This window comes from Sceloporus undulatus, chromosome 2 (assembly GCF_019175285.1).
Source record: "Sceloporus undulatus isolate JIND9_A2432 ecotype Alabama chromosome 2, SceUnd_v1.1, whole genome shotgun sequence".
Lineage (NCBI taxonomy): Eukaryota > Metazoa > Chordata > Lepidosauria > Squamata > Phrynosomatidae > Sceloporus > Sceloporus undulatus.
This window is the reverse complement of record NC_056523.1, coordinates 281,590,408-281,603,402: the sequence shown is the minus strand read 5'-3', so window position 1 is coordinate 281,603,402 and position 12,995 is coordinate 281,590,408. Positions and strand designations below refer to the sequence as shown.

General features: G+C 39.9%; 1 long non-coding RNA gene across 1 annotated transcript in view; it reads right to left on the bottom strand.

The window, feature by feature from the left end:
* Positions 1–8,797: 8,797 nt before the first annotated feature.
* Positions 8,798–12,995, bottom strand: part of LOC121920761 — a 253,136-nt gene continuing 248,938 nt past the window's right edge. Inside the window, exon 3 of the long non-coding RNA XR_006101759.1 lies at positions 8,798–8,879. This is a non-coding gene — a long non-coding RNA (uncharacterized LOC121920761). The remainder of the gene's footprint in view (positions 8,880–12,995) is intronic.

Below are 12,995 nucleotides of genomic sequence, written 5' to 3'. Positions count from 1 at the left end.
TGAAATGTGAAAGAGTCTGAGAGAAAAAAAGTGTGACTATGAACTCTGTAGATCCCAGGTATAAATTAAAGAATCGCATTCTTTGGTAATGATTCATAAGTCACACACTTAGTTCCAGCTCTCTTCTCTGTCTTGTCTTTTAAAGCTGCCAAATAAGGGAAGCCATCATCTGAAACTCTCATATGACATGAGAATGATTTACACATAAAACTATAGGAATACATAAAGTGAAGTCAATAACATTCATTCCAGTCTAGATAAGACACAGGTAAATTGCTGCAGCTGTTCATACAGACATTGAACATGAGAAAGTGATAGATTCAATTTCCAAAACCTTTTCTGAGGGTTCTTTCCATCTTCCTCTTCCCCCAACTTTATGACTGTAAAAAAAGCTATAATTCACCAGGTAAGGCTCTTAAAAGCACCTTACATTTGGATAACGTTAGCTAGAGCAGCAGCTATCTTAGCTTTACTAGAGTAGCTGCTATTTATCATCAATTTCCTACAAAATGAAGCTAAAAAAATGAGAGCACTGCATATAGAGTACAGTGGGACCTTCTTATCCACTGGGGTTTGGTTCCAGGATCCCCCATGGATAACAAAATCTATGGATGCTCAAGTCTCATTAAATAAAATCTCATTCAAAAAAATCCAAATCTCCTGATAAGAAACAGTTATAGACTGGTCTCCTTATTACTATTCTTGGGCAAGGTGATCGAGAGGGCAGTTGCCTTTCAACTCCAGGCTGTCTTGGATGAAGCCGATTATCTAGACCCATTTCAAACCAGCTTCAGGGTGGGATATGAAGTTGAGACTGCCATGGTTGCCTTGGTCGATGATCTCCGTCTGGGCATCGACAGGGGAAGTGTGACTCTGCTGGTGCTCTTGGACATCTCAGCGGCATTCAATAACATAGACCATGGTATCCTTCTGGAATGCCTGAGGGAATTACGTATTGGGGGCACTGCATTCCAGTGGCTCCATTCCTACCTCTCGGGCAGACTCCAGATGGTGATACTGGGGGACAGCTGCTCTCGTAAAAGAGAGCTGATATCTGGCATACCTCAGGGCACCATTCTGTCCCCCATGCTGTTTAACATTTACACGAAGCAGCTGGGAGAGGTCATCCGGAGACATAGGGTGCGGTGTTATCAGTACGCTGATGACCCCCAAATATGCTTCTCTGTGCTGCCGACTGTTGCAGTGACCAAGGATGGCATCTCTCCTCTAAATGCCTGTCTTGAGTCGGTAATGGGTTGGATGAGGGAAAACAAACTCAAGCTGAATCCAGAGAAAACAGAGGTGCTTGCGATAGGGATCCCTGGTCCAGGCATGGAGATTTGCCAACCAGCCCTGGATGGGGTCACACTCTCCCTAAAGGATGAAGTTCGCAGTTTGGGAGTACTCCTGGGCTCATCTCTACAATTGTCATCTCACGTGGAGTGCTTGGTACCAACTTCAGTTGATACGTCAACTGCGCCCCTACCTGGCCCAGAGGGACCTTGAAGCAGTGGTACATGTTCTGGTAACCACTAGCTTAGACTTCTGTAATGCACTCTACATGGGGCTACCTTTGTACCAAGTTTGGAAGCTTCAATTGATCCAAAAATCTGCAGCCAGATTGGTCATGGGAACATCAAGATCAGACCATATTACTCCAATATTAGAATCTCTACATTGGCTGCCAATCAGCTTCTGGGCGCAATACAAAGTGTTGGTCATTACCTTTAAAGCCCTACATGGCTTGGGCCCAAGTTACTTATGGGAATGCCTCCCCCTACATAATACGTCCAGCACACTCAGAACATCAGGGAAGAAATTATTGGAATATATGAAAACTAGACTAATTACAACTTCCCATAAAGCATTCACAGCTGCAGCCCCTGAACTATGGAACAACCTACTAGAAGAGATCCATGTTATTACCATCTTAGAAGCCTTTAAGAAGGCACTTAAGATGGATCTCTTCCGGCAGGACGATCCATCTGATCTTCTATAGCTGATCTCAAAGAACATTCCCATTTTTTACTTTGATAGCATGGAAAACAGACAATGATTTTGTCATTTTAATGATTGGTAGCAGTATTGCTGTTCATTATATTGACTCTATTTTTAGATAATACTGTAACTTGTATTTTATATTGTTGATTTTAATTTTTGTTTTAATCCCATCTTGATCCACAGGGAGAGAATCCTAGTCTCCTAGCATCCTATTCTAGCATTCAAACCACTACACCATACTAGCTCTCAATGGACATTAATCCCCTCTGTTTTAATTGATGCGTGTGGATTTAGAAACCTGATTACAAATACTTCCTGCCAGTTTAATTCAGATTATAATAGACCTGACATGAAAAGCAACTGCTTGGGGGGTGGGAGAGATGTCTTATTGGACTAAGCTCAATAATTTTAGCTTTTAGCTTTGTACTGGTATAACCATGTGCCAAAATGGAAGTTGCCAGTGAGACTGTGAGAACGGAACAAAATCCACAAATGGGCATTACTGTTATTAGTAGCAGCCAATAGGGGCCCAATAATTACCCCTTTATTCTTTATTTTTGGGACTCAGTTTAACACAAGACCTTATGTATTAAACACCTAACCAAATTTTCAGACTCTCGTGTATCTTCCACCTACCTATCCAGATTTTTAAAAAATATGTAACCTGATAAAGAGTGCTGAAGAACCCCAAAACATGCACAGTATTATGGAATTGTAACTGGCCTTAGCAAAGGTATTTCCAGCCTTTGGATTTATATTTTTGGAGATAAATATTCACTCTCTGTTGGCCACTCTGAGAATTCACTACTAAAGAGGGGCACATACATTTCAAGCAAAAAAACCAAATAAACACCAGCCCAACGAATATTTGTTATAATTAAACACAGTGATGTGGCAGATACCAACAAGCTTCTCTAGAAAATGTGTTACAACTCATATTCACTCAGCCAATACCAAAACAGCCAAACAACATTAGTTCAATCCATACTTGTGAAATCTAATGATGTAAATCTGGGTATAAGGTTTCATGTATTTATGATGTCTGTTTTTTGTTTGTTTGTTTGTTTTGGTCACCCAGTTTAAACTGTAAGCAAAATTACAAGATTGCTGTGTACAATGCCAAAATGTGATACACTCATAAGAAACAGCTTAATCATCTGAATTTCTCAGTGATATCCATTAATGAGACTGTAGGCCCATTCATACTTCACAACTGTAGAGCTGTATTAACTGTCTTAACTGCCATGGCTGTCTCCTACAGAATCCTGGGATTTGCAGTTTAGAGAGGCATTGAAGAGTTCTGACAGAATTCTATGTAGCTCTCCCTACACTGCAAATCCCAGGAGTCTGTGGGATGTTGCCATAGTAGTTAAAGTGGAGTATAGCACTATTATTGTGCAGGGTGAATGGCTCCTGCATTTATTATCCATTCAAATGATTTCCCTTGTAAAGGCAGCAAATACATATTAGTACAGTGTTACCTTCTATTACCTTCTTGGCTTCACCTTTTCAATCACAAAAACATTAAAATCCTTCTCTGAATATCAATAAACCACAAAGTGTAGGATAAGTGATGCATCAGTCTTCTTATTTTTTCTTGTATTTCATTATTCTGGTCTTAAGTGGCCTATTTATCTTACCAATATACCACAGGCCCCATGAACAAAAGCAATTATTATACACCATTTTTATTGTATAGCATTATTATGATACCCCACTGCTAAACCAAGCAAAAAACAAAGTTCAGCACACAACAAAATTGTTATTTGTGCTTTTATTTCCACTTGTTCCTATGTATTAAATGATATTGAATTTATTTACTTAATAATAATGATTGGTGAAAGTGGACAACAACCATCTAAACTCACAATTAAACAGCATAAATGGTAAAAACACAAGAACCCAAAATCTAAACAGTGGTGGCATTATCAAATGATAAGCAGAAGTTAATTCAGTCATTGCCCAGGTCTCATAAAGCAGCAACAGCAGGTTGTCTTGCACAACAGGATTGTGATCCTCCAGAAGTTGCTGCACTATGTCCTGTATCATTCTTCCCTATTGACTACTGTGGCTAAGACTGACAGGAGTTGAAGTCCAACAGTATCTGGAGGTCTAGTTAACTGATATTAGTTCAGTCTCGAGCTGATTTAACAGATACTCATTTTTCACCGCTATGGTGAAAAAGTACAAGAACACAGTCTGTACAGAAGGACAAATTAGTTTGATTCTAATATCATTGTTATAATCACTGATCAATGTAGACACAAAACTTATTCCATCAACTCATAATGACTGATCCTCCCCCCTGCTCATGTTGTGGGTAGTGTGAATTTATTACAAATGGAGGAAAATGACTGCAGATGTTTTTGTTATGGGCAGCCCATGAGAGCAATAAGCAAAAATATGTCCAACAAATGCAGAAATTATGAATATCACATTTGGGTCTGATCATTTATATTATACATATAGATACATCTGCAGTCATTAACAGCTATTATCCCATGCAAAGGGATTTTGCTGCATCTTTGAAACTAACTGTGTGGAAGAGGTTGTAGTATGAGTTTTCACAGATTTGGTCTACTTTCCTAGATGACCAAGTAGACCAAGTCTACACAAGCTCATGCTAAAACCTTTTTCAGAAAGTTAATCTCAAAGGTGCTGCAAAATCCCTTTGCATACTGCTATTCTAGAATAACATGGCTATCACGTTTATCACACGGAGGTTTTTGCAACTCTGATCCGAATTCACTGCGGGTCCAACAATGCGAATTCACATGATAATGTGATGTATTATCACACGTGATTGCTTTCTATGGGGGGTTGTTCCAAGGTGCATCCACAGTGAATCCGAAGTGACTCCTCATTTGGGTGAATTCGGTAACAAGCGAATTCACAAAAATTGCTTCTAAGCTCTCTTCGATTTCATTCCGAATTGGTCTGGTGTGGCATGTAACTTTGCTTCCATCTCGATACACCCCCCCCCCAAACCTCCAAGGACACACATTTTCCATGATGCTGCACTTCAATTTTGCCCCATATGCTTCCGGTGCTGGGAATGGTAAATTTAGATGTAGATGACAGGGATGGGGGGAATGAAACAGGATGCTGGGGGGGGGGGGCTGGAAACAACAAAGGGGGCCATCAGAGGCTGGGGGGAGCAACAAACTCCAACTCCCAGAATTTCATAGCCTCAAGCCAAGGACCCCACAACAAACTCCAACTCCCAGAATTCCATAGCACTGAGCCAGGACAGTTAAAGTGGAGCCAACCAGATTATTTCTCAAGTGCCGATGCAACCTGAGAGAAGGCAACTGTTACAAAGGGAAAGAGAGTGGATTGGATTCAGGGAGGTGGTACTTTAGGGAGCATGGACAATAAGGGAAACCAGATACATTCGAAGGAAACAGGTGAGGGATGCAGGGAAATCAGAAATGGAGGACTCAGGACACATTCTTAGGAAGCAAGGAGGCATGGAGGGAAATCTGAAAGGGAGAATCAGGATACATTCGCAGGAAGCAGTTGAGGGGGGGGGAGTGCAGGGAAATCCAGGACACATTCTAAAGTAAATTGAGTAAATAGAATGGAAGAAGAAACGTGAAGCTGGCATTTACGTGAGGCTAGCATTCACGTGAAACTGGAACCAGGAAGTGGCCCCCTTCTTCACCCCGGAAGCGCAAAAGTTCACAATGTGTTCATATCCCCACTGAGCATGAGCAAGGGTGCTGATTCAAATAGTTGAATCTGAATGGTGTGGTAATACAATGTGCACTCACTCCACTTTGACCCAGTAATTACCACAATTTTGTTCTTCACATGTGATAGTTCATCAAAACTTATTCCATCAACTCATAATGACTGATCCTCCCCCCTGCTCATGTTGTGGGTAGTGTGAATTTATTAGAAATGGAGGAAAATGACTGCAGATGTCATTTTATATTAGAAATGGAGGAAAATGACTGCAGATGAATTGTCTTGGATTCGAAGTGACTCCGCTTCCCCCTTGCTGCGGAAGAGCTATGGAAGGGCTTTGGATTAGAGTTCCACTCTCACGTGTGATAAGGGCTTATGTCTTTCAGGTCTGCTCCCAAGGAAAGCTGTTATTGCATGTGTGCTTTGTTTACCTGACATGTTTACAGACATGTAAACTGAGATGGTACTCATATTGACACTGTTCCTATAAATGTCCTCCTACATTAAGGATAATAGATTGTTAGGAGAAAACTTCAAGAAAACAACCTAGATCAAAACTTTAATGGAAGGTGATATTGTGGCTCCTCAGCAACAGATTTATCTACACTGAAGTGAGTGATTCCATTGGGACTAAAATTTGCATAGATTGATGGCCAGTGGCCCCAAGCTGTGGTTTTCTTTCTTTCTTTGGCTCACTTCCACTTCCTTAAGTGGCCCAAATTTATCTGCTTTTCATTTTCTATTGGCAGTAGACTTAATGATGTAACCTGCTGGAGCAAATCTTGGGTCTAAAACAAAAATGTATCAACAACCTTAAACATGTATGCTGGGAGGTGGGGAAAGCCACCAGTTACTTGAAAAATGCAGTGTTTTTTTTTTTTTTTGCAGTGTTCTAAGAAAGAATTTCCTCTTCTCTGGTGCAGCTAGTTCCCTGAAAATTGCCAATTTGGTCCTTTGGTTGTCACCACACTGCTGTACCCACAGTGCCCTAACACAAAACCACAGCAGGGTGTGGTTCCTGCTTGCACTGCCCACAGAATAGGGAAGCTATTTATTTTGGGTGCATCTCTCTGCTCTGTGACTCATGTTTCAACTGGAAAATCAGCCACAGACTTCCAGCAGATCAGAGCTGCAAGCTCTGCTCGCATTTTACCCAGTTTGTCCTAGTGCTCCTCCCCTCTTTGCTCATACCTAGGCTGCTGTTCCATTCCTTAAACACCCCCTGTTTAATAATAGCCATTGTTGCACATTAACCTTGAAAGTCTGGGAGAAAGGACAGTGAAGGGTGTTGCTGTGTGCTATAATGAGCATTTGGTGCTATAGCAGGTGGGAAAGGCTTTTGGGATCTGGGCAGATTAGGAGGAGAGAGGGCTCTAGCAGATGTTGAAGCAGGATGATGTATTGCTGTTCACTCTGGGATTCAGACAATACCAGCACAAAAGCAGAACAAGGAAAAAGGGGGCGATTGATCCCTGTGATATAATATGGGCTTAAAACCAGATACATTTTAAAGATAGTATTGGGAGGGTGGCAAATAAGAAGATGGGAGTGAAGACCCATCTTATATTCTTTTCTGCACATGGAAGATTCCTCTTTTAAAATATGGCTTCTGGTTTTATTTCATTAACATAAAGATATCTCATTAGTGTTGTTTAATTCTCCTTGGAGGGATGAAGTAGGAAAAGTTGGAAATTTTCCTTTTCTTCCCTCTCCCCTCTTCTTATAATTTATAGAAGCCAGGCAACCTATGTTAGTCACAAAGATGTATACAAAAGCTTCGACCTACATTCCAAAGGTTAATGGCACTTACAAATCGAAATTGATTTCTACGGATCTCATTGCAGTTCTTCTAAAATCATTTAATGGTTTAATTCTTTGTACAGTTGATCCACAAGAGTACAGGATACTAACCTCAATGAATATAGCATTGCCTCTTTATTGGGGATAGCACTAAGCTATATGTATAATTTTTAATGTAGTTGAACAAGAAAAATCAGCCAGAGAAATTAATTCAGGACACTTTACCAAATGCAGATAACTATCAATAAGTTCTAGCCACTATGATAAGTTGAAAAGATTCAGACTAATTTCTGACCTTTGTTTCATTTGTCGATGCAGGTTAGGAGGAGACATTAGAAGTACATTTGAAAATCCAATTTGAGATAATGCAAAATGTCTCAAGTTACAAGGTTAATTTTGCTGTTTCATCATATTTGGAGTAAGATACAAAAACAAGTTTTTTGCTGTGCTAGGTACTAGGTTTCAGAAAGAAAGGTAACATAAATTTTTTGCTGAATCTGTCTCAGAGGCCAACTAATCCTCCATTCCTGCTCCCTTAGTGGCTAGCCAGATGTGACTAGAGAACCTACCAAGAGGCATGAATACAAGAGCCCTCTTCATTTCCGTCTCCAGCAGGAGATATCCAGAGACACAGTTTCTTTGAACAGTGTCATTTACTTTTCAAAGGTTGTTATTGATAGAACTATTTTTGATGGATACAAACAGCTTCTCATGCTCTGCAACCATTAGGCACTGAAATACTTTGCTTGTCATCTACATCAAATCTTTGCTTAGTAGAGTAAATTCAAAGATAGATGATCCACAATGAATGGCTTTTCTCCCCCTCCTCGGACACCTCCAGTAACAGAAACAAGCCCACAAGCCTTGTAAATAACTGGTTCCACTATTGAATGATGCTTCCCACCCAGAGATTCCTCCTAATGCCCAGTCAAAAATCTGTCCTCTGTTGATGTAAGCCTATCAGATCTAGTTGTGCCATTGGTGCCAGGAGAGAAAACATATTTGCATTCTTCAGTGCAACAACCATTTGGATACTTGGAGTCTTTCTTCAGCCATCTCTTTTAAAAACAGAGCCAGATTCTAGGATCCCATAGGATGGAGCTATGACAAGTGGAGTCAAAGTGCTATAGTTCTATAGGCCAAGAGAAATGCTGGTTTCACTTCTTATCAGTTGCACTATTTACACAACCACAGACAGAGCAAACCTATTGTGCATGTGTGTCAGTTTTACCACACAAGGAACACCATGCTTCTGCATTATAAACAAACAGCAAAAATACCACTATTTTCTGTAACCTACCTTTTACACTTTGTTCTTCCTTCATCAGTCCTCAGTTGGATCACTGTGTGGAGTTCTGGATACCATATTTTAAGAAGAATGAGATGAACTGGAAAGATTTTAGAGGTAGAAACAAAGATGATTAGCTGTATGGAAAGGCTGAAGTAATTGCACTTTTGTGAGACACTAGAATGCTCCACAAACATAACATGATAGCCCTGAAACAATTCAGAGGAAAACATGAAGCTTTATGCTATGCTGAAGTAATAAAAAAATACAAAATTCAATAATAAGGAATATGTTTCTAATCTTTTTATTACTTTATTAACTATAGGAGACAAATGGAGGTCAAACTTGCTAGAGAAAGTGGAAGCATAGAATCAGTAAGAATTTGTAACAATATGAGTTAAAGCTTTAAAAATATACACGGGAAGAATATTCTTAACAGTAAATGTAAACATATATAACATAAGAAAATATGGAAAACAAAACATTGCTTTTGAATAAAATGTAAAAATTTTCAGAAAAAAAGACTCCATATACATATCACATGAAACTACAAATCCCAGGATTCTGTGAAATGGAACCATGACACTTAATGTTAGGTCAAAGTACTGTCACTGTCCAGTGTGAAAGAGACCCAGGTCTACAACAGATAACAGTCTATGTTATTTATCATGGAAACAAAGACAATAGTGGTAGTGAGAGTGAGGATGATAGTGGTGTCTCTGTAACACATTCTTTCCTACTGTCTTAAAAAGCCAAAATGAAATGAAATAGAAACACTTTTCTGGGGTGAAATGCTGATTGAGAATAACAACAGTGGCCAGATGGCATAAAATGGCATCTATAGGGATTATGTGGCATAAGAAGCTGTGTACAAAAGCATGTTCTGAGTCCTTAAACAGTCACAACAATATATTGGGCATGCTCTGTGTCCTTAGATGGCCACATTAAGCAAGTTAATGTACTCTGGCCTTAAAACCTGTACAAATCATCCCTCTGCTTTAATCTCTCTGCCCTCGGTTGTCCCCAGCACTTCATCAAGCTGCCTCTGTTGTGCCCTTTTCCTGAATCCCCAGTCATTGCAAATGAGAGAAACTTTTGAGGAGGCTCAAATGAACTTTGTTCTGCAAGTCAACCAACTTGCACTGCTTCCAAGTTCAAGGAGGGAGGCCTACTAAAGAGGCCTTCTAATGAAGGCCTTGACTATTGAGTTTAAGATCCATTTTATAAAAATGTGCATCATATTAGCTAATAGCAACTGGAAGAGGGAGACTTCACTTCTAACTGAAAATCTTTAAGTGGTGTTTCAGTTAGCATCCCTTAGCACATAAACTAGCTGATGAAAACATCAACTGTAAATACTCATTAATGTCATGTCCCAACCTATACAGAAGTTCACAGTTCTCAACAGTTAAGGGTTCTTACACTTAAACTTAAGAGGGCATTCTTTTCTTCCTCTTTTGTTTTTTTCAAGAAGGAACCACTTCAAATGAAGTGGTAAAAAACTATCTGTTGAATTATAATCACAAAGGTTTCTCTAGAGATATAAAATCTACTCCCTCCCCTTCAGCCATCAGTTCCTAACCACAGCCTTTCTCCTCATTCTTCCATGGAAGTTTTATGCAAGTGGAAAGAAATAAACAAGTCAGCTTGTTTTAGTTACACAAGAAGATCATACTTCTTCAAGTTTCAAACAGATGTTTCAGATTTCTATAAAGCTCTTTTCTAACCCCCATTTTTCTCACCCTGAATTTCCCTGCTTCAGAGAAGGAATGTAAAAACACAGTGCAATCATGAAAGCCAACAAAATGTAGCATTAAAATATGTGACTAGAATGGGATGAAGATTGATTGTGTGTTCTACAACCCTTGGGAAGGTCCACACAACCTTTGCCCCTCCAAACCCCAACTTTTGGGGGAAAAATGTTTGGACTCAAAAAAAGTGCCAAGCACCATACCCCCAAAACAGTAATAAACCTTATTTGAAAGTTGGCCAAGAGATTCAATATGATGTTTGAATGTTGGACCACCACTCTGGGGTTCAAGGGTTTGAATCCCCACTTTGCAATGGAAGCCCACCAAGTGACTTAAGGCAAGTCACACTCTCTCAGCCTCAGAGGGAGGCAAAGGCAAAAAAGTCTTGCTAAGAAAAATCCCATGATAGCTTCACGTTTGTGTTGCCATAAGTCAGAAATGACTTGAAGACATAAGGCAATAAAGAATAGCAGTTGTTTAGAGTCTGGTTACCACTGGAAACATCAATATCAGCTGCTAATGGTTCAGAGGAGACAAAAGTGGCCTTCTTACCCCCCCCCCCCCCAAGCAGGTGTCAACTCTTGGACTAGTATGTGACAAAGTCAGGTTCCTATAACCTCTCAGATATGACATCTGCATTGGGTGACAGTGGGTCTCTTATTGTGTCTCAGCCTACCATAACATGAATTCTAAATGAGCTGGAGCAGTAGAGTTTGGAAAATTACTTCTTGGACTATAACTCCCAGAATCAACTAGCAACACCTAAAAAAAAAAGGGGGGGGAGGAGCAACCTCTCACTCTTGCATGTTTGCTTACTTTTACACTGCATCATGAGATTTTTTGATGTCAGGGATCAATGGGCATTTGTTGCAAAGAAGCAATTCATTTTCAAGAATGAAAATGATTTTATATGCAAACAAGCAAACATTAAACTATCCCAGTTCTTTCATACAAGCTTGACTCAAAAGGTGAATAGCATAGGTTCTCCAAATGACTGTTCAGTGCAAAGTAGGTTTCAGAAGCTTCAGAATCTCAATATTTCACTAGAGTTCAATTTTTTGCCTCCCAGAATTTAGGAACATGTCTTCAAGGGAATAGTTATACCTGTGTTCTCATGAAATCTTCTTATGCTTCTTTTTTTTTTGGGGGGGGGGGGAAACACTTTTTGGGATTATAGCACTGAGAATACCCAGCCAGTATGGGGACTTCTTGATTTATAGTCTGAAAAGAAGTAGTGTTTCCTAGCTCTAATGGTGAGAATGCCTGTGGCATCTAGTCTTTTCCATGCTAGTGGGTCAATGAATCGTTGGCCTAATTTCCATTTACTATTTAACCTAGTTTGCAATTTGATTTGCATTGGATCAATGAACTGATTCCATGCAAGGATCGTTCCCATACAAAACATTTTAATCCTCATTATTTTTTTTTGGGGGGGGGGGGTTCAGACATGATTATCGTCCCCACTAGAATTTGCGCTGCTTGATCCATTCTGTTTGTTTTTTTAAAAAATGCCAATCAAGCTAATTGCATCGCCGCTTCATTGGTGACATGGCCAGGCATCATTTTGGCAACATAGCCATGCCTAATTTCAGTGACACGAGAGGATCTTTTGTGGTAGATCTTTTTGTGGAGGGTCTTTTGTGGTGCCACACTGCCATTAGAGACAGCCCCCTTGTCCTGTTGCAGCACATGCGTGTGGCCGTTGTCACCGTTAAGTTCTGTTGACCCCAATGGTGGCACAGCTGAGGGTGTTCCTAATGGTGGGGCAGCTGTGTGCATGCCCTGTCATTGAGGACAGCTGCAGAGTTTGGTATCCATGGGAGGGGTCTGGAATGGATCCTCTGTGGATACCGAGGACTGACTGTACTATATTGTTCACCTTATGATCTCAGTTCCCTCAACCTGCCCTAGGGAGTATGGGTGTTTTGTGGCCTGAAGGATTCAAACAAAATACCATCACCAATGTATGCATTGATTAAGAATCTTATTTTCTATTGATCTTTAAGAATTATTTCAGTTTTCATCTCAAGAGAAATTATATTTATTTTATAAGATAGAAACACTTATGACATAGACTAGACTTCCAGATACTGAGTGTCAAGAGCAACACCGCAAGTTTACTATCAGTCCTTCAAAAGAAAATTACCCACCATGCCATGTGGAGGGCAAAACAGCTGTAGTTAAATTCCACAGGGACCCTGTTACCATGGGGAAATGATGTTAGTTCAAGTTAATGGAAGCTGTATTATAGCAGTAAATTGTTTTACTGCTAGACTAAGAAGGCCACGGTCAAACAATTGCTTTTCAAATCTACTGAGACCACATTAATAAAGCCATTATCTGAGTACAACAATTTCAAATATGATCTATAGGGATTCAAGTTTAATGATTTCAGCATATATGAAAGATCCCTTGCAATACTATTCTGAACATCATACTAAAAGGATAATTATGGTTAGCCGACT